The following is a 23,714-nucleotide window of genomic DNA, read 5'->3' as shown; positions in this document are numbered from 1 at the left end:
ATACGGTCTTACACTCTAGAGGGAAACACACTCATTAACTCCAGCACCTGCTCACAGACCTGGCCATCTTTCTCTCCAACACACACATTTAGAGCAGAGCTGCAGGTTCAGCCGCACATATTATTTCTACAAAACATGCAACAGATCCAAAAACACAGATACACACACCCTAAAAAAATCTTCCCACTGAGGGACAAATTCTGTGAAAATTATGAAAGGCGGCTTCAGGTACTTTTTGCACACAAAACAGAGCAAAATACACAGTTTGTGAGCAAAGCAAAGGGGATGGATAAGTGCAAAGATATGCCTTTCTTTCAATAATCCACAGAAGCTGCGATTTTGTTGTGCTTCGGCTCAATAAAGCATCACACTGAAGCAAAAATTTCACTGTATCTGGACCGCCACACACTGATGTGTGGGATCTGGCACTCAGCAGGGCAGCTCATAACCCTGGGTACTTTGAGCTTGTGTGTGCGTATGTGAGAAAATCATGCCTCTATCATTACTCATCTTGTTCTGTTCCCAGTAGAACACGGAAAGCAACTTCTAGACGGCCGAATACCCACACACTTCTTTCAGAAGTGACGTCAATGAATAGATCCTGCACTATATAGTCAAGTGTCTCCTTCCTAAAATGACATTCATTTATCAAAATGCTTCCCTGCTGGGCTTCTGTTCCCCTGATGCTTCACTGCAGACGGCTCTCTCAGTTTCCTTTGCCGTCTCCGTCTCTCTCTCTCACTCCATGTCCTCGTGATCAATAACATGACCTCTGCTGCCATCATCTACTTGTCTCGCTGAAACTACAGAGGTGTCCCCTGGGATCACACGAGGACAGAAATGCTTTCCGAGACCAGCAGGACTCAGCGTGAGCGTCTGAAGTGCTAAATTGGGTAGGGTCTTGCCCGGTGTTCTGGAACCTCTCAGAAAAGAAAAATCACTGATCTCATTAATATCTCAGCTGTTTATCCTAGACGGCAATGAGAACAAAGCAAATAGAGACTTTTGCTAAACTGTCTCTTGAAAAGATCTCAACAATGTCACAAACTGTGCCAGCTGTTGACTGCAATCTAAAGTCAGTAATTTCAATAATAATAAAATTCTCATTAAGCAAATTATGTGAGCTTTGACATTCATTTTTATGTTATAGCTCTATACTCCTACTTTATGTCAACTAGTGTTTGATGAGCAGCTGAATGTACAGCGCCACGGCAAAACAAATGATATTTTATCTGAGTTATGAGTTTGATTTGAATGTGATGAGATAAACAGATTGGGGCACCACGAAAATAATACAAAAACACATGCAATCTTCAGAATGCAAAAAACAAACATACAGCATCGCCAGTGTAGTCCAATTCAGGACAACAAATTACCCATATGAACCAGTTCCTTCAATAAAATCCTTCAAAAACATTCACAAAGTTTAAGTTTGGTTTGAATCTACTGACAATTTGCTCCCTGAATTCTTCAGGGTGGTGACAGAATCAGTAATTAAATATAAAAATAAATTTAAATAAATATTAACTAAACATAACGACTTAAAAATTTGTAGTATCTAGTTAGTATCTCATTAAATTTTAAAAGTTATTACTCCTCAAGTATTGTATGATAAACATCCCTGCTAAAGTTACGTAACAGCTCCATTAAGGCCGTGTGTCCACCAACGCCAGGCGCTCTGCTGAAAACGTCGAGCTATGGGCGCTCGAGAGCGTTTTGGCAGCGCAGCATTTTTTTCAGTTGAAACGCTTTGCTTGTTATGATACGGAATATCCGCAAAAGTATTACTAGTATCTAATTTCACACATATTTTGTTTCTATGTTGATTCTATATTAAAATGTCGATACAATGTAACGTATTTTCTCTGGCTTTTGTTTTAAATTATTTTGTTCCGTTATTACGCTTGTTGTCATCATCTGTTGACGTTGTACAAGTAGAATGTGGCGGTTGGTCGGTGTGGTATTTGTCCCGCCCCTCCTCCACTGTGATTGGACAGTTGTGTAAAAAGTGACCGTGATGAGTGCTGCGTTTTACCCAAAGTAGAACATTCTTCAACTCTCGGCGACCTGTAAAAAACGGGTAATTACAAAATCGATATTAATTCAAATGAAATTGCTTTATTTTTGTCCTTGCTTGAAGATGAGGTTGACAGAAGTTAGCCACTTTCGTTTCAACAGAGGATGAAATGTGTCGTTATCTATGAGTGTTGAGTGACGTAATATAAGTGGACGCGTGAAAGCGACGCGAGACTGAAAGCACTGAAAAGCCCTCGCACTACTCATATGCTGAGAGAGATAAGACAATAGAGCTGCACAATTCATCTTTAAAAGACTGTGATCTCGATTCAAACACCCACGTGATCTTTCAATTCGTCTATTAAACTTTGACAAAATCATATCGCAACATTCAAATCTGTGTTGGCGCTGCCGCTGACCTGGAGAGAGTTGTCATGAAACAGCTTCACAGTCTTTTCAACCTCATAGTATCATTATTTCTGTGATACAAGATGTTTAAAGTTCAAATATGAACACTGATGTCTACGATAGCCATCAGAATAGAGTAAATCAGCTTTTGATAGAAACTTGGCGCTTAACTCATTTATCGATTACATTGTTTCAAGTGACTGTTAAAAAATGCATTTGTTATTGAATCATTTATTAAAGAGGATGTAGTACTGTATGATGCTTCTGAAATAAATCAGAAAGATGTGATGAATTGTTTTTGTAAATATGACTCATCTTAAACATCATGTACAGTCTGTATAAGTGTATGATTTATCTTTTCCCCATGGTCTAGTGTAAAAAACAAACAAAAACAAAAAACAATAAATTGCAATATCGACTTGCAATACTTGTAGAATCACAATTCTTTCTTTTTTTTAAATCGCAATACATATCATATCGGCCCCCAAGTATCGTGATAGTATCGAATCGGGAGATACATGTATCGTCTCAGCCCTACAATTCACACAACACTACCTCTTTTCAGTCTCGTTTTATAATTTATCAATCACAGTTATTCTCTCTTACACCTATAATAAGATTTTAATACTACTTCTGTGTGTATAAGTATGTTTGTGAGCACATTCTAGCATGTTTGTGTGTGAGAGAGAAAAAGAGACAGGGAAGGATAAAGATGGAAGCAAAAAGAGAGATGAAGAGAAAGCTGGATAAAATTTAACTTTGATCTACAGAAGAAGTTAAAGTGAACATCATTACTCTCTTTGGCCTGATGTGCAAGTATATAATTCATAAACTCACAGACCAGAGATCTGAAAGATTCACTGCTTTCAGCTCACTGCTCTCAGAGCCAATTCCTCTGGACATGACACATACGGAGAAACTGTGCCTTTATTAGACCTAAAGATGGTGAGGTCGCTTTTACTGGCAGCCTGCTAGCACAGCACACCAAGAAGAAGGAGCTACAAAAGGAAGGTTCACACATAGAAACGTCTGTGAAGTGAGGCATGCATGTTACCACAGTGCTTTACTGCTGTAATTATTGCATCCTGTAAAAATAATGTAAACTTTTAAAAGGGTCATATTCCGCACTTTTGAACCAGTTTTTGTTAGTCAACTTTTCTGGTTCTTTCATGGCCATTTTCCACACTCTCTCTAATCTTCGGACCTAAACAGGATGTTGAAGAAAAAAAAAAAAATACTGTTTTTCATATGAGCTAAATCTTTCATTTAGACCATCGAATGCAGCTTATTTTGGTCAAGAGCTGCCTACTTGTACATGAAGAGAACATTTCAGTAATTTAAAGGGTCAAACACAATTACTTTTGCTTATGTGTCATTTTGGGTGGGTTTATATGAAATAGATGAAAACATTGAGAGAAAATGAGAAAATAAATAAATCATCTTGAGAAAAGGTCATCTTGAGAAAATAAATAAATAAATAAATTTCAAATAATGGCTATCATATTCCTCTCATCCTATGAACGGTTGTACAGACAACAATGAAAGAAAAAAATAAAGAGCAGAAATGAATGTAGACTTTTGTCCGAAAGTAACAAGTACAAGTTTTTTACAGACAAAGAAAAATGGTCAAATACAGTGTCGATCGTGGTTGTGTTTGCTCAGTACTACTTGCATCAAACAAAAGATTTGATGCATCCAACCTTACCTGACAAACTACGTTTTTTCCCAGAAAATTATATTACATCAGCAAAGTACCTTTTAAACAGCTGCATGAAGCCAGTCATCAGAGATGACATTTCCCCCCCCCCAAAAGTCTGGCTTTAGCTACACTGGCAATTGAATTTTCAATTCTCCAAATAGTTGCACCACTGCCAAATTAATCATTATGATCACAACTTGCAATAATTGTGTTATTAGATCATTGTTTATGCCTGAATTAAATAATCTAACCGCATGATTTGTATTATCTTAGAACTGTACAATTTTGACATATGGACACAGTCACGTCTAGGGCTGTGCAAAAATATCGCTACAGCTAACTATCGCGTTTTTTTTCCCACAACTGTGTATCGATATTCCAACCTCTAGTATCGATACTTTTTTAAAAAAATCATGTTTTAAACAGATTTTAAATCCCTCTGTGTCAAACGACCTCCTCAGTTCCTGTAGATCGCTGACTCGCTGTCTCAAACGCTAACAGTTGCCCGTCATTTACATTCATACGGCCAATGTCTCAGAAGTAAGAGGGAGCGAGCAATGGCGGAAAATATAAGAGCGCCTCCAGCTTGCAGAGCTGACGTGTGGGGGGTGCTCTTTGTTTTTAAAATAAGTCAGGGAGTAATGAATTAGATTAAACAAATACTAGTTGTAAGCTTTGCCAGGCTACACAAAAATATTCAGAAAACCAACTCAGAATAAATGGTGGCACTTCAACCACAGCCGAAATCGGTTGATTCAAGGCAAACTACTGGATAATAACACCAACAAGCTTCCGTCTACCTCAGCTGTGCAAAGAACATAATGGAGTCGGTGGTGCATTTCATTTGTAAGGATTTGCGGCCATATAGTGTTGTTGAAAACCCCGGCTTAAGGCATATGGTGAACACTATGGATGCGCGCTGGGCCACTCGGACTCACAGATGAGTTTTCAAAATATCAAATATCAAAAAATTGTTTACAGCATAGTAGGGCATAAGTGTAACGCTGCAGGTTGAAGCAGGGAAGGATGCAGGATCTACTTGCAGCAGCTTTTATTTAAACAAACTCTAACAATCATAAATTGGATCACAAGAAACAAGAACAGAACAACCAAACATTACGCAACAACGACAGACAAGGAACAGACTGAAACACAGGGCTTAAATACACAGAACAGATCAGGGAAACGAGACACAGCTGGGACAAATGAACTCATAATGACTAATCAACAAGAAAAACTACAAAGGACTACAAAACATGGCTCAAAACAGGAAATAACATAAGTCCAGGAATCATGACAATAAGTCACCTTTATTTATATAGTCTAGCGCTTTTTACAAAAAAGAGACACAAAACAGCAGCTCTGCAAAAAACAGTGATGTCATCGATCAGCTCAGTTCAGTTCTCATTTAATGGTGTCAATGCAGGCAGAGCAATAATATTGTTAAATATTAAGCATAGGCTACTGACTACACAATATGCACTTCATACATTTCAGTGTGTTCACTGTTCAGTGACACTGTGCAATGCAAATAGCTTTGCTAATAAATTGGAGTGGAAGTTATTATTATTATTATTATGAGTTATCAATGTAATGTGATGCACATTCCAGAATACCTCAGGTGGTACACAGCAAGTTGCATTTTTACCTCTATTATTAAAAAAAAAAAATAAAGTATTGCAATATATCGCAATATATTGTGATGTATCGTATCGTGATGCAAATATCCAGCCCGTCACCTCTGATAGCAGATTACTCTAAATGATAAATGTAGAAACATGCATTTTTTTGTAAAGCTGCTTTGAAAAGACATGCATTTTGAAAGGTGCAATACAAATAAATGAGAATTTTGCACCCTCAAGCATTCTTTTATTATTATAAGAATAATTATTTTTCTATCACCTGCTTAAAATTGATTTTCAGGGGTGCAGTCCTCATTTCCAGTCTCATGTTTAGAAAGTCATGAGATATTTTAATTGAATTAGGCCACTGATGTAACCAGCAATACCAAACAGAACGCCAAATCTCATCTGAAAAACATGTGACAGCTATTGATCATGTTACTTACTGCCATCAATGGTACAGTTGCATAATTGGTTTACATAATACCACAAATCAATAAAAATCTATTTTTCATAATTGCAATCGCAGTGAGTGGTAATGAATGGATTCATGTTGGATGCAGGGACGTGTGGGAAATGCAGGGAAATCATCTTAACAGCCTTTGCTGCCGCACTTGGCTCCAAAGTAAGCGATGGAGCCACTGACATTGAGCTCCTGATGTTCTCCAGCTAAATTCAATTCAGAGAAGACAGAACACCTTACGAATACAGAACTGAAGCAGAAATTGCCTTCGATCAATAGGAATCTTATCAAGCATCCTTTTCAAATCCCATTTTTTGGGAGAATGAATGAAGTCAAGGCCCAGGTGAGGGACAGAGAAGGATATTGGCAGTGTATCTGTGGTTTCTGTTCTTTGGATTCTGATGGATTCTGATTCAGACTAAACCAGGCCTTGCCTGTATAACTCACTCTTCCTCTTCTTTTTCTGAATCATTTCTGGTTCAAACATATATGACTAAATTAAACCAATATCTGTGTCTGTATTTGTGAAATAACTGTAGCGAGCACATCCACAACTTTTAATAATACCATGATGCTGACCTTTGATTGACATTCAATGATGATGTTAAATAACGATTGTGTTTAATTAACCGAGATGTGTGTGTTTGTGTGTGACAAATCCAGAAAGACCGCAGCAGCAAATTCAAGAGGATCCATATAGTTGAATCATAAGTTTTAAACCTCCCAGAGGGCTGAAGAATATGTTCAACTAAATTAGTATACGCCGCATATTTCCTCAGGTCGATGATGCATAGGATATGAATCTGCTGGCAGTGTTTCATACGTTTTTCGCCTTAAAAATGAAACACTCTTTTACACACATTCAGATCTAAGAGTTGCTTTACAGTGGCTGACAGGGGTGATGGAGCAGTATTTCTGTCCTACCTCCGCAGTCACGAAGGATAACATTAATCTAACTGCGATGAGAGACCTTTTTCAACCATGGAGGTTTTCTTTGATAATATTACATTTTTTAGAATAAATGAAAGAAGGAGGAAGAAGGAAGGGCAGAAACAGAGAGGGAGTGGAGTGCAATGAAAGCACATAAGTGTGTGATATCTAGTAGAGGTCTTCATGGAGGACCCGAGACCCGAGGACCTTGGAACCTATTTTAAAATGGTCAGCCGGGTCCGGGTCGGGTCTATTACTTCGGGTCCCAATCTATTACTTCGGGTCCCAATCTATTACTTCGGGTCCCGGGTATGTTTAACATTGTGTGTAATACCTGAGTCGATCGGAGAAAACCCGGCCGTAATCAGAGTCAATAAGCGCTGTGAGTGTGTTTTGTAAGCCGGGAAATAAGGTGAAAAAAAACACGTAGCCGGCAGAAGCAGTGCGGACTGAGTTAATGCGAGGTCACGTGATCATGAGTTTTCATGTTCCTATTGTGTGCAACAGTAGACGCAAACAAACTTAAAATCTCAAAAACTGCTTGCAGCCTCACATTTAAATAACAAATTTCAAATCAGCGACAAAATCTGAGATGAACGGTCACATTGTTCTATGACGCTCAAAAAAGCTTGTTTCAGGTCGCTCCAGATAACGCGGATGTGCAGTCTCAAGCACTTAATTTCTCCTATTTTATTATTAATATCACAAAAGAACCGTCTAGTTATAGCTAAAATTTTTGGTCAGACTCGGCTCAGAGAGCACAGAGATGATCGCAAATAAGTAATGCTAACGTCAGCGACCAATACACTGAACGAGCAAGCGTTATACTTCAAAAGGGCAAACAGTCGAAGTTATCATATTATGTGAGTTGACTCAAGATACAAAAGTGCAAAACTGAAAAGTCGCATTTGTCATCCGACACCGAGACACCAAGTGGACTTTTGAAGCTGGAATAATGAGTGGATTAAGCATGCTCTTTCAATCGGAATAACATGGATGGAACTTTCTTGGCAAGGATTATTGTAATGCATCACATTCAGGTACAAGGGAGAAGGCTACAAACATTAGGTACTGTAATGTATAATCGCAACTTGATTACTGACTTGTTAATAGCAATTTGCTATGGAATATGATCGGGCCCAGTCTGGTCTGTGTCTTCCTGTATGATGGTGCACTTTAAAAATGAAACGTGGACAATCTTAAAAATGACTGTAACAAAGGTAGCAGTAATTTGTCTCCCCTGCTGAGTGACTTTTTTCTTGGGGCCAGATTTTCACATATTTCCACATTCCTCAACCGACACAGAGGGATATGTAGTCATCTAATGCTATATCCACCGATGCTTTACCTCTCTCATGCCTTTTCTCTGATTTATCTTCCATAGTGTGAATGTGCGATATACCATTTGGTACAATAAACCAAATGCAAAATTGTGATTGAATTGAGTGAATGACCTCAGGAGTTAATAAATAACATATGGATTAAGACTGCATTATATCTAACAATTAGAATATTGGAGAATACTTCCAAAACAAACATGAAGTTTGATACTAGGGGTGTGACGGTTAGTATATAACCGTGAGACCGACGACTATAGTTGAACACCGTCATTAGAACTCTATAACCGCCAAAACAGTGTTATTAAAATATTTTTTACAAACATTTTTTATCATAGAGAATGTTTAAATACTAATTAAAAACAATTGTTAACAGTCTGTGTTATTAAAAGTCTACGTCGTTTCCAACTGTATTTGATTCTTTGCCAAGTAGGCTACCCCCTGACCGACCACCAATCATTTGAGATAGAAATAAAATCTATGACTATGATATAGTGATGTGCCATCATTATGAGATTTATTAAACAAATTAAAAACATTTGCAATAATAAACATTAGCAATAAACATTTGCAATAATAAACAACATAGCCTATCATAACCGATAACTGATCGTGCCGTTTAATTACCCCTTGACTGGCCCCAAACATGTTTGATAAAAGAAACATATACAGTGTGTATATAGCCTATATGATTTTAGCTCAAAAACAATTGTAATAAAAGATAGGATCATAAGATGCGCAATATATCGGGAGATATGGTTTTTACCACTTAATGAAATTTTGTTTTGTAAATCGTCAGACATGATTTTTACCACTTCATTAAGTTTTGCTTTGTAGAAAGCCTTTCTTTAAAGCGAATTTCGATTTGTACAAATTGTATCTTAATTTTAATAAATGTTTCATCAACCAATTGCATGTATTTAATAAATAAAAAGCAAATATAGCAGACAATATAATAACCGTTACATAGAGGCACCGGCGCGCCGCGTTCACTTGCATTGCATTGTGAACTAGAGCGCATCTCATCGTAAATGAATGAAACTCAGCGTAGGCCTATGCCTCATACATTAGCATTAAATATCTTTGCTGTCCTTTCTAGAACAGACAAGGGCTTTCTTGCGGCTCGCATCAGCAGAGCATTGCATCGTCCATAGACCGCAAAACAATCAGCGGATGGCGGGCGGGTGCGGCTTTGAAATTTGGTCAAAAAACGTTGGTGCGGATGAGTTTTGTGATGCGGTTGCGGATGAAATAATACCCCATCCGCGTATCTCTATCGATAACAACATTGAACACTACACAAATATTAATTTAATTTTTTTAATTTAGGCGATCAAGTAGCTAATCAGTGTCTGCTCATTTATTCAAACTAAGTTGTCCTATATGAATAAAATATGTATGTATACTTTATTCAAATGTGCCGTCCACAGTACACTGCATATTTTTGTGCGACATACAACAACTCAAAAATGAAAAGCTAAACATGTCACACATCTTTGGAAAGCTGAGACTCTTGTGATTCGAATCAGTGAGTCAGACTTCACTGTTGGCACAGAATATTTTCATTCTCTACAAAGAACAGTTTCATAATAGTTAGGCTATCCGTTCAGGAATCGAACCAGATTGCTCACATTGTACCTTTTTGATTCCCTAAAAATAATGAGTTGGAATCATGCTCAATGTAAGAAATTTACTTTCCCTTGATTTGTGACCTATATAAAATACAATCTGTTTATTCTACGTCAGGTGAAACAAAAAAAGAAGATATTTTGAAGAATGTTCAGCTGTTTTTGCACATACAATGGACACCACTATATGGACAAAAACAAAACAGAGACATAAAAAAATTTTTTAATTTTTTTTTATCATTTACAGGTTTAAATTAGATCTTCAATGTGGTTTCAAGCTTTTGGACCACACTGCATGATGTTATAGACCAAATCAATAATTTAAAAACACAGTGCAAAAGCCCAAATGCTTGCTTATATAATATTCCTCAGTCAAGGCCAACACATCAGTTCAACAGAAGTCATATTAGCAGACTCGCAATATCAAAAAACCTTTTGCACAGCCACAGTAATAACACACCATTTATTTCTCTCTCTCCCTCTCACTCTCTTTCACACAGGCAGAATCTAAACCTTACTTTTCTTTTCAACAGTCCATACCCTTTTTCTGTTTCTGCAGTCATGTTGTTTCTATTCTGTTTCCCTGAAAGACACACGCACACACACTCGCTCCAGTCTATATCCCCACAGACTGTGAGTCAACACGTACGCCGCACATTCGCTCCTTCTCCACCAGTCTATTTTCTTCTCTTTCCTCCACCTCTCTTTCTCTACCCAAATCTCACTCGTCTCCGTGTTGAAGAAATCAAATCATCAGGTGTGCCGTGTGACAACAGCAAAATTCTCATTTGATAATGACTTTCCTGGGAGTAAAAAAAGAAAAGAAGATTTGAGGCTATCAGAAAAAATCACGGTGGCTTTAACCCTCAACTGACCACAGATCAGATGACTGGTGTTGGCGATCGTTATCGAGATGAAATTCCATTTCACCTAATCATCATTGTCATTTTACGCAATCAGTACAGCAGCCGGGATTGATTGGTTATCCATTACAGAGACACCCCAAGATCCTCAATGTCATTGTGCACACAACGTGAACGCACGTCAGTTTGAGAACAAATGGATGGGAATTTCATATGGGCTAAAATTGGATGCAAATCAGTCAACGATGAAAATCCATGACTGGAGAGTTAATTTACGTCAACGAAAATATGTTAGAATTATTCAGACTATAACATTTTATAGCTCCAAGAGAGAAAACATTCTTATACCTCAAGGGCAACCAGGCATTCCAAGGTCACAAGAAACACCTCACAATCAAAAGGCAAATGACTGTCTGAAGCCAAAAAGAGAGAGGCAGACAGAATGATACAGTCACAAAGTCAGACTGCTGCCGAGAGGAAAGGGGTCATTACCTGGGAAACGGAGACAGAACTAATGACACGGAGAAAGGCATTCCAAGTTTGGAGTGCACACACACACACACACACACACACACACACACACACACACACACACACCTAACCAAAAACACATGTACACACAGACACACGGACAAAACGAGAGATCATTAGCACTCTGCTCAGCTCCACTCAGATGTGAGGGAGTTTCAGATGCGCACAAACACAAACAAACACACACACACACACACACACACACGTTAATCTCTCAATGTATTATTCATAAGAAGTCGTTATTACTGTCATTAAAATCTGCCTTTGATTCATTGAAATGATCAGTGGGAACTGTGAGATCTTCACTGTCTTCTAGACCCCTACTGAAAGGGTGACTGAACTAATCTGGTAAAACAACTCATTATATACCATCGGGGGTTTCCACGTGATAGGACAATCACACAGCATCGCTCCAAGCTAACGGTTCATCAGAGCTTGTGTTTATCAACAGGTTTCGGTTTCTGAAAAACATCAAGGACATCAAGTTGAAGGACATTTCAATGAATAAAGGTACAAAAACCTTTCATACGAGCACACTGATTTAGTGGTCGACTGATATTGTTTTTTTGATGGCCATGGCGATATCAACATTTCTATCAAGCAACAGATTAGACAAAATAGTTAAACAGAGACCATAACTAATGAAGACACTGTGTTCTCAGCGCCGTCAAAATAAAAGTCCTGCTCCCAACACATTGGCCAAACAGAAAAGCTGATGCCGATATGTAATAAATACCAAATCGACCACTACACTGATTCATGTAGACTACCATTTAAAAGTTTGGGGTCTGGGTTTTTTTTTCCTATAGAAATTAATACTTAAACTCCGCAAGGATGCATTAAAGGTGCAATAGATGATTCTCCAAAGAATATATATTTTTAATAATGCTGGTTGAAAATCTCTTCATATCCTGAAAGCAATCACTTTGTTAAGCAGTCTAAAAGTATTTTTATAAATATAGCCTATATCGTCTGAGGCTATATGGTAGGACCATAAAATAATTACATTTGGTCCGAATGGCGATTTGCAGGGAGGTTGGGATCGTATGCTTTCAATGCTAGCAGGCTAAAGTTAGCATTTACCAGATCACTTATTGCACTTTTAAATTGAACAGAAGTGAGAGTAAAGATATTTATAAGGTATTCTATTTCAATAAAGTTGGCTATTCAATTTAAAATAAATGCTGTTCTTTTGAACCTTCTATTTATCAAATAATCACAAGCACAAATCTTTTTAACACTGATAATTATCAGTGAATCAGTAAATCAGAAAATCAGCATATTTAGAATGATTTCTGAAGGATCATGTGACACTGAAGACTGGAGTAATGGTTTCTAAAAAAATCAGCTTTGCCATCACATCACATGAATAAAATACATTTAAAGAAAACAGATATTTTAAATTGAAATAATATTTCACAATGATTGCAGCCTTGGTGAGCATAAGTGACATCTTAAAAACCTAACTTACCACAAAATTTTAATAGCAGTGAAGAAAAACATAATAAATGTCAAATTCCCTTATTTATTTTAATTAACTTTTTGTTTATCTATTTAATTTATTTATTATTTGTACACAATTTGTTCTGCCTTTCTGTGAAAGAAGCTCTCTACATTAGTAAAGACATAAAATGTCTTATTAAAAGGCGCAGAGAGAACATTTTTCTGCACAGAAAAGGCAATCAAACATTCCACAAGCGTTGTACACGGGAATAGTCTGCACAACAAAACCATGCTGATCTATTGATCTGACCTATAGTGGAATCTGGCATCTGCTAATCACTCCTGTTTGCAACAGCATTTTCATACTGATCTAGGTGCTGCTTTCAGTCCTCAAATCCAGTTGTAAGCCAGTGTAAGGCAGATGACAACCAGCACTAAAGGGATATCGTCGCTCCCTTGAGCAGGTCAGAGTTGCAGTGAAGAGGTGAGAGAATGCTAAGCTCTCCTGAATGAATCAGTGTTCTTTTTTCATTTCATGAAGCAATTGCTTCCAGCTTTCTCTCTTCCTCTCACACACCACTGAGGCTGACAGACAGAGATTTACACCGTTCTGATGGTGACTAATGAGGCTTGTTTCGCTTTAGTGCTTTACAGCCACATTCAGTCTAAACCAATGGTTCTCAAGCTTCTCCGGCCAAGTACCTAGTCACAATAAAGCTCCCTCTAATTTTCATAATTATGTGAGCAAATTAATAATCAGCACTGAGCACACTGACATCAATGCATTGTAATTTGAGAGCAATTTGAGCATATATTCCTGTAGTCCAGATAAATCAATCTTGATCGGCCCTTTTTCAGATCTGTGGAGGCATCCAGAACAGCAATGGCTATAACAAACATACTACTTTGTCAATTACTCTTTTTTTGCAAATTATATTGTTACATTGTTGTTTCAGTAAAAAAAAACACGACCAGCAAAAAATACTCTGCAAAATTTCGTCTGATAATCATTATCGACAAGAACCCAGAAAATATTGAGATATAATTTTGTCCCAATATTGCACACCCCTATTTTTAAGTGAAACCATTACACAAGTGATTCATTCAGGAACAAAACAAGTACCTGACATTATGAGTCAGTCAATTAATCATTCACTAAAGCCATTTTTTTTCGAACACTTCAAAACAAATCAAACAAGTGGTTTGAACCCAAGAATTCCAGGGTTTTTCCTGCATTGAAAACATTTTGGCGGCCACCAAAACGAATATTTGTCCAGCCAAAGATTTATTTGATAATTTAATGTGATCATTTAATGAGATACCTGCTGTTCTCTAGTACTGGTACGTGCTGATAGTCGGCTAATTCCCGCTCCCGTGAGTGTTTTATTTACAACATGTTTTTGCGTTGAGCTTGCTGTTGCCTTTGGCTTGCTCAGTTGGGGATATTTTGGGGATATTTAATTTAATTTTATCAATCAATAAATTCCACTAGAAACAAACCTTGTTGTATTATTTTAATTTAATACTGTGAAGCTGCTTTGATACAATCTGTATTGTGAAAAGCGCTATACAAATATACTTGACTTGACTTGACTTGAGCAATGTAGCAAATCACAGACATATCTGTTGAGCGTGTGAATGCAATGGCCAATCAGAGGCGTTTAAGTTAGTCAGAATCTGCTCAAAACGGTGGAGTTTTTATTCATCGCAAATTCTGCACACTCGTGAATCCTTTCATTAACCAGTAAAGTATAATCACGTTGTCAATAAGAGATTTATTGCAGAGCTTCATTAATAATAATGGGAGTTTTCACAAGAGTGCAACTCTGTGTACCTTGCGATGCAATTGACAGATTCAGTGATTATAATGGCAGTGATCTTTGCTCGCTTTCTGTATATTATATATATATTTTTCATGCTGCAAACGAAATATTGCAAAGTTTCTGGATTGACAACTGAATTTAAACGCAGTTGAATCCGATTGACTGTAGCTATGTTTCCACCCAAAGTTGCGAATTTAACTTGTGTGCAAAATTTGAATATCTGATAAAACAAACACCATTTCCATCCAGTGAGCCGAAGAGAACAAAATCATCACTTCCTAATAAATTGGCGCTAAATTTCACCAAGAAAAATGGAAGTTGCTACAGTAGGAGAAATTTTCGTATATAATAAATGACCTGTGCCTCAGAGCGCACAGCTGAAATGCAATAAAGTTATTTTACCATAACAATGGACAGAACAAAATAATCTGATACCGTACGTTCATGAATCTGAATGATCTGTGCAGTCTTTGAGTGCAAATGCATAATCCTGCCACTTTTTGTGTTATGTGTTACTTTGTTATTCACTTTTCAAATCATTCACTCAGTGACTTTTTAATTTAAATTTACAGATTTTTAAATATAAAATAGTTCTAAGGACTTTGCTTTATGATCTGTCCGACAGTGATTATTTTCTATTTTAAATAGAATGAGATGAGATGAGGTAAAAATAAAAACTGTTTCTTTGCAATTAAATTAATTCATTGTCAGAAATGGATTCGCAGTTAACATGGGTAGTAGCCTGGGTTTCCCCATGCTGCCTTGCACCCAGCGTGATTTTATTCACGCTGCTAGGCAGCCTGGACACCATGGACCAGATTTTCCCATCAAAAAGGGAACCAATCACAGAACGGGGAGGGAGCAGCAAGACGATGACGACGTCTATGCGACACACCGAAGCAGTTTGTTTATATCTATGGATCCAACATGGCATCAGACGCGAAGTTACCTTTCGATGCAGCCTTAGATAGTGTTCTAAGTAGTTTAGAACGCAAGTTTATTTCGTCTTCTTCAGGGCTCGAGACTAACGGCATCCTATCGTCCTGGGGACGATAGAAAATGTGTTTAGGACGAACAGAAATATTCTCCAGGACGCCTACAGGACGAAATACATTTTTGTATGTGTGTTCATTTATTACTAGCCTATTAGGGTAACTTACTTAGAAAATGCCAAAATTAACCGACCAAGCGCTGACTACAACAGAACGCGTCTTCTCATGCTGTTACTATAGTTACTATCACTGGCCGGCTACTCACCCGGAGACTTGTTTCGCGGTAGCCTACATCTATCACATGGCTTATTTTCACAGACGAAAACGAGACGATAACTAAATAAAACCTAGTTTTGAATGACAAAAACTATGACGAAAATCTATTGACATTATCGTCAACGAATAAAAACTAGACAAAAATGTTAGATAGTGACGATTTGGGAAGCGATCCAGTCAGAACTGATGTCCTGCGTTTGTGGTAGATGCGCACATTTGTACTGTGACGTGCTGATCTATCCAGCGGCACACGGGTTTACATGCGCTGCATGTCTCATAAAACGTTAAAAAAAAGTAAACGTCTGGGAGAATGAGTAGAGCAGACATATAGATCTGAATAAGAGTGACGACGCAAAAAAAGAGCTCTATTCGGTACGGTTTTCTGTGCGCACACACCCGATAGACACCTATACAGCGCGCGAGTACGGAATTGAGCTCTCTTTCGTGTCTGAATGGACAAATACACACAACATTATGTCTAAATGTTCGTTTTGGAGAGTTCACTATAACTATGTTGGTTATGTCTTAAACAGTTTTGAATGTATCGGATGTGCATCAGTGCATCAGCGCACGTCATTGGACATGATCCGATGTCTTAAAGTGACAGTGATAAACCTAATGCAGTCTGTGTCCTTAATATTGATCAAGCAACAAAAGAAAAAGAGAAAAGCATTCACTGCTCGTTAATAGCTTTAATAAGGATTCATTATATTTAATTCATACAAATAAATATGTCTGCTGCTTGAAAGAATAAAGAATGATGATATTTTTAAGATACTGTATGTTGTCACCAGTATTTATTTGTTATTTTTTAATCCAACCAACTCAAAAACGTTTTGAGCTGTATGTATTTTTCTCTTCATTTTCGTATATGTAAAAAAAATAAAAAAAAATAAAAATAAAAATAAAGATTTGTTCTGCATGAATACAAAAAAAGCATTTAACTCCTGTTATTTTTTATTAAATCTGTTTTTTGCCTGTTTACAGATAACTACTTTGAATGGAGCTAAATAAATATAATAATATATATCATAAACATTTTAATGGTGTTTTTATTATGTGACTAACAACAACTAACAACTATAGATGATAATAACAAAGTACAGAAATAACATATTTATTTTGGGACGGTTGACATTCACTTTAGGACGGTTCAAATAGTTTTTCAGGACGGTTCCAGGACGGAGGTGAAAAAAGTTAGTCTGGAGCCCTGGTCTTCTTCCTCGTCGAATTTCTGTCGCTCTACATGCGTCATCTGGTATAATTGAAACGCTTGGCTATGAGCTACGAACAGGCGCATTTGATAGACATTCGTAGCGCCCAATAAACGGCTCTGGGCATTCGTAAACCACGCCTCAAATACGAGAAAATGAACATGTGGTTCCCAGACCATGTCTCAATGAGAAAGAGGTCTGACGTTAGCCAGGCTACATGGGTAGGGTACTTTGTGTGAATGACTGTGTTTGTCCGCCACCATTGAAGACTTTTTTAACCCAGTTGACGACGGATTTCGGTCTTTCTCTTTTCGATTAGATGTACAAGCTGTATTTATAAGGCAAAAAAAAGCTGTCGAGTGAACCAACTTGCTTTACAGGGACTTTGACACGGTCAAAACCTTACCACTTCACATTGCACATTATAGGGGATGAACTTAGAAGCACAAAGAACTGTAGATAAAACAGGGGAAAAAAACACCAGGTCAATGAAATAATTCATTTCCAGAGTCATGTTAAGCACCATCTGGAGCATTCATCAACATCAACCCAGGGATCACTCTTATAAATGCTGCGTATTACAAACTATGACCTTTTAAAGAACTCCTAAAAGAAGATGTATTTTCCACAGACCCAGAATTACATCCCAAACCCAGCGTAAATGCTCAAAAGGGCTCATTACTCAGATCGACTTAATAGGAATACGTCTGCTGACAATATTTTGCTACGTCTCCAGGGAGCCATTACCTGTCCCGACCAGCTTTTACCTTATTCTGAAACGTCCTCTACACAAATGCCGTAATGACAATGATTCATTCCCCGTGCGCTTCAGCATTGACACACAGGAGATTCGGTAACAAATCGATGGGGCTCAGATGTCCCTGAGCAAGAGTTAGTTATGCCCGTTTCTCCACAGTGGCTCATTTTCTTTTGAATCTCAGAGGTGTGTGTGTGTGATTTTTAAAAACACAAGGTCTGCTTGTTGATGTTTTATTCAAGTGTGAAACTCGCGGAGGCGTGATCCGAGGATTGATGGCTATTGAGCCGAGGTTAACCAGCTTGCACAGACACTCATAGAATATGTTTCCCAACAGAATGATGGCAGTTTGAATTATACTGAGCATCTCTAAATACTTGCGTGTCATAGAGGTGGCGGACCTAATTATGACCAGAAAGTCTACTCTTTTTTTTTATATTAAAGCTACAATATGTAATTTTCTTCTCCACTAGGAGTTGCTAACCTCTTACAATAACAAAGGCGTAGGTTGATGACGCATAAGCGGAATTATGGAACTTGCCGTCATGCCGAAGGATCTAATAATGTTTATGGATGAGTGAATGCATTGATGTTTTTAACATGACTGTGGTATGAAGCAGGGCGCGATTGCTAATGAGAGACAGATATCAACGCCACACGTGAGTCTCGGGGATATAAAGGAATAAGGACATTTAATTCGACCGAACTAAGTTACCCGCAAGTGCTGAATTCCTACTCACACAGGTTAGTTTATTAGATGAATGAAACTTGTGAGCTAACGCAGCGCTGTTTCACTTGGTCTACACTATCACACTAAACTGCATTTGAGCGTGTTGAAAGTTATAATGTTATTCTATCTGTAAGTTTGTCTGTACGAGACTAGCAGTAAGCTAGATCAACATTAGAATAACATACTGATCATATTCTAACATTTCATCATGTTGAGCATTGATTTGTTTTTATGTACATTTGCTCACCTGTCTAATAAAGTGCATGCAGGAGCGGCATCTCTGACAAGTCGAAGTTTGTCACGGACGTGGAGCTCTCGGCATCTCGAAAACGCTACGCTGATATTGATCCTCGTTTTAGTTCTCCTTTTGTCCCAAAGTCTGCTTGCCATGGTCCATAATGTTAGAACGAAACAACAACAGCGTGAGCGTGCCGCTAGACGTAACGCAGTTGTCCACGTCTGTCGCCATGGTTACTATAGAAGTACGAGCGGAAACCAGGGATAACGCGGATATTACGTCATTGACAGGCGACAAGTGAACAGGGACGAGCCATTATTTAAAATAGGAATTTCTCTGAAATTAAAAATCTTTGGGAACTTTTGGGATATTGTAAGCACACTGTGCAAGTGATTTTTGGATATTTTATAACAAAAATCTTACATATTGTAGCTTTAATGATGTGAGATTATTAAAATTACTTAATTAACTGTACTGGGAAAGACCTTGAATTAAAAGGAAACCTTTCAATTTCCACTTCAACTGTGACAAAAACCACCGGCAGTCCGGTGCGGTCAGTCATCCTAAGTGGTCAGTAACTTTCTCCAGTTGGTGGGACCTGATTATACAGATGACATTCAAAGAGAAAAAACCTCAAAGTGACACCAATATAATTCTCTCAGTAGACATGCCAGCTGAAGATGAAACATGCATCTGTGTATGTTTGTGCGTACGTCTATTCCATGTGGGAATGATGGGACAGGGAAAGAAAAAAAGAAAGAGAGAGAGACCACATCATCCACACTTTAATGTCAGCCATTTCAAAGGTGTTTGTGCCTCAGAAACAGGAGGTTTCATCCCTTCTCTCAGCCTCTTTTACCCTGACAAGCTTTCTCTCTGCCTCTGTGGAAAAAAGCTCAGCATGAAAGAGTAAGAAAGTCTTTCCCTAGCAGCGTCTGCATAAACTGGCCTTTTGAAAATAACTGGACTTAAACATGGCATCATAACATACACATAAAACAGCAATATTGTGAAAAATTACAATTTCAAATAACTGTTTCCCACTTTAATATATTTTAAAATGTAATTTATTTCTGTGATGGCAAAGCTGAATTTTCAGAAGCAATACTAGTCTTCGATGAATAGAAAGTTAAAAATAACAGTATTTATTTGAAGAATCTTTTGTAGAATTATAAATGTTTTTACTGTCCCTTTTGAGCAATTTAATGCATCCTTGCGGAAATTTAAAAACTGACCCAATACTTTTGAATGGAAATGTAAAAATGCTGTAATGTGTCTAATATCTTGATTTCCACATTTCCTAAAAAAACTTTTTTTGGCAAATGACCATGCATAACACAGCAAAGACACTATGGGCCTGTTTACACCTGGTCACTTCATGCATTTTCTCTGATCAGATAGCTATGCGATCACTCAAACCACTTCAGAAGGTGGTTTGAAACACATTCCAGATGAAACTGGACAAGTGTAAATGCATTGGGTTGTTTGAAGCCACATATGTAAATGTACTCCTCCCAAAATTGTAAAAATATAGAGAGCGAGAGCGTTTTAGGCTACCAGCTCTGGTAGCCAGATATGACAGCACTACTTCAACACGCAACGCCAGATATGACCCGCCACAGATGAGTAACTGAGGATCTCCTCAGCAAGCCAACGTGCAAACTGCCACAAAGGAAACTGAAAGGTGCTGCATTGCATCCTGAAGCTAAACACACAATCATCTTCATTAAAAGTAGTGAGACTAAATGATCTTACCAGTGCTTATACCACTTTCTCTCCTATTGTGATCTTTGATCTTAAAATTAACTGATGACTGTTGCTTTTTGTATTTGCATATAGCGCAATTGAAGTGTTTTAACAAAATGCTATCTGATCAGTAAAAATGCATGAAGGGACCAGGTGTAAATAGGCCCTATGGTGTTGTCAATGTGTTTATAGTAGGGCTGTAGTACTCGAGTCCGGACTCGAGACCATTTTTCTATGGTCTCGGACTCGCTGGTATTCGGACTCGGACTTGTCTCTGTCTCGGCCACTGGTCTTGCCAAATATGGCTTTTGATTTTATAACAAAAAATCTTACATATTGTAGCTTTAATGATGTGAGATTATTAAAATTACTTAATTAACTGTACTGGGAAAGACCTTGAATTAAAAGGAAACCTTTCAATTTATTTTAAAATTCTGCAGTTTGTTCTCAAATAAAAAGAAAATGTTAAATTACACTGTGTTCATTGTTGTTTAACCAAACTTGAATGTTTTCTGAAAATACACGTCTTTCCTATTAACCCACGTCCAAATAACAATATAATACAATATGTTTTTCAGGGAAGGAATAAACCAACCATAGGGGTACACTCTGTAATACTGGTCACTTCTTTTCTACACTACTGTACATCTGGAGTGAAGCTATATTGTCATTTAGTTGCTCAAATGCTCAGTACTAGTACCTAGCAGTGGTAATAGTAGTGGGTTGGTGTTTGTATATCAGTTCTAACACAGCTATTATGAGGTATCACCATATGTCATCATTCTGTTTTCTTTAGATTAGAAGATTATATGATATCAAGGGGAATGTCTATACTTAAAAATCCTGAGTGTTGTGACACTGTTTTTGCTTTTAGATCAACAAATAATAACCCAAAATGATTGTCTTGATAATGTCATGCATAATACTTTTTTTTCCTGTCCTGGACTCGGTCTTGACTCGGACTCAAACCTTTTTGGACTCGGTCTTGTCTTGGACTCGAACCTCTTTGGACTCGGTCTTGACTTGGACTCGAACCTCTTTGGACTTGGTCTTGACTTGGACTCGACTAGTCCTGGTCTTGGACTTGTCTTGGACTCGACAAAGGTGGTCTTGACTACAGCCCTAGTTTCTAGCTTATCGCTATGTGGTTGCTAGGGTGTTTTGGGTCGTTGCTCAAAAGAGCCCAAGTATCTAGAAATGCATTGGGTTACATTTTTTAAATTCATACACTGCCAAGCAAAGGAGATGACAATGAAGGCTGAGATAAACCAGCACTGAACATTACAGTCATAAATCAGACCTCAGATCTGTTTAAAGATCACTGCCTAAAAAAAAAGAAAGAAGATATTTAAAGCCAAACAGCCCATGAGATTTTCTGGGATGTGACATTTGAAAAACAGAAAATAACCATTATGTTTTTTTGGAGATGTATGTCAAGCATTATAATACGCCCTGCAAAGCTCTTCCTCCACGCAAAGTTTGTGAAATCATTACGATGATAATGTTTGCTTCGCTTGAAATCCTTCCTTTGTGCCTGTGGACATTTCGGAGGGAAAATAAATAAATACCACCTCAATTCAGAAACATCTTCCCTGAAGCTTTGGTGCTTATTGTGAATGCTTTTAGAACAGTAATGACTATAACTAGCCAGTGCATTTCCTTCAGTCTTTCTGTCTGTGCGAAACACCGCTGTAGTTGAGAGATGACGGCTCTGGAGGGATTTCTCACATGGCTGAGCTGTAATAAGACTGAAAACGTCCTCTAACACTTCATATTTCTATGGAGACTTTCTCTGTAGTATACAGTTGACAGTGTGAAAAGAAATAGGCCTGGAAGATCAGACATGTTTTCAGTGTATTTTTAAAAATATATGATGCATTCATCAGTCCAGAAAAACAGTGTGCATGGACAGACGAGAGACTTGTTTTCTTTTCAAGCTCGAAACACGGGTTGAGATCACTGTACCATGAATGAAGATCCGCATTCAGAAGCAGCTTGGGGCAGTTTCTCTAAACACTGCTGTTGAGCCCCCGAGCAAAAAGCCCTTTCTTGTGGGTGTGTGCAACGACTTTTCTTTCTCTCTGTCAGTCTGTGTCCATCTATTTGACAAAATCAGGAATTTATTTCAGAAATTAATTATTTGAAAGTTTTGTGGGGCGATATCTGGAATATTTGCGAAATGTATTACAAACAGTATTTTGCTTTATAGAAGTATTTTTTTCAATTTCATTTGAATGCATTTTTTTATAAGTTTCCTAAAGATTGTAGAAATAGACCAGCTTAATGTTTACTCTTAATGTGACAATTTTTTTTTTTTATATATATATGCATCAATATACCATGCAATTAATCATTCAAATGTTTGGGGACAGTATGACTTTAGTGTAAGGATGCACTCAATTGATCAAAAATGACAGTAAATGCACTTACAGATAAATGCTTTTCTATTCTAATAATTATTTTAAAAAGTTATTTAAAATAATGTCACAATATTACAGTTTTTACAGTATTTTTGATCAAATAAATGCAGCCTTGGTGAGCAAAAGAGACTTCTTTCAAAATTATTATTTTTTTAAATCTTACTGACTACAAAGTTTTGAACAGTAGTGTATATAGTTATATTGGTGCGCATAAGAAATGAAGAAGAAAAAAAAGAATGTGAAGGAGAAAAGATAGAGGAAACGACCAAGCAGAGATGGTGAAAGGAGAAAGAGAAAGCTGCAGAGAACAGAAGCAGTGGGGGAGTAATTATTTAGCAATCTCCTGCGAGGAACTCCTTTTCAAAGGCAGAAAAATACCCCATAATCAGACATACTCGCTTTACATTGTTAACCAAGGTCATTTTCACCATGTGTGGATCGTGTGTATGTGTGCGTACTGTTCAAATAACAAGCTTGGGATACAAAAAAATCCATCACTGAAGACAAATGGTACCCGTGTGCTCCAGACGGGGCGTGGTGCCACTGCACCTAAAATCGTTAAATGAAAATACAGAAAT

The 23,714-nt window shown here is 37.6% G+C and overlaps 1 protein-coding gene across 1 annotated transcript in view; it reads right to left on the bottom strand.

Annotated features, from left to right (window-relative positions):
• The window catches only part of furinb (furin (paired basic amino acid cleaving enzyme) b), an 84,139-nt gene that overhangs the window by 38,259 nt on the left and 22,166 nt on the right, over positions 1-23,714 (bottom strand). The gene's annotated exons all lie outside the window — the stretch shown is intronic.

The sequence above is a fragment of the Leuciscus leuciscus genome (genome assembly GCF_965113295.1).
Source record: "Leuciscus leuciscus genome assembly, chromosome: 25".
In the NCBI taxonomy this organism is placed as follows: Eukaryota; Metazoa; Chordata; class Actinopteri; order Cypriniformes; family Leuciscidae; genus Leuciscus; species Leuciscus leuciscus.
The sequence above is the reverse complement of the archived record's forward strand: the minus strand, read 5'-3'. Positions and strand labels throughout refer to the sequence as shown.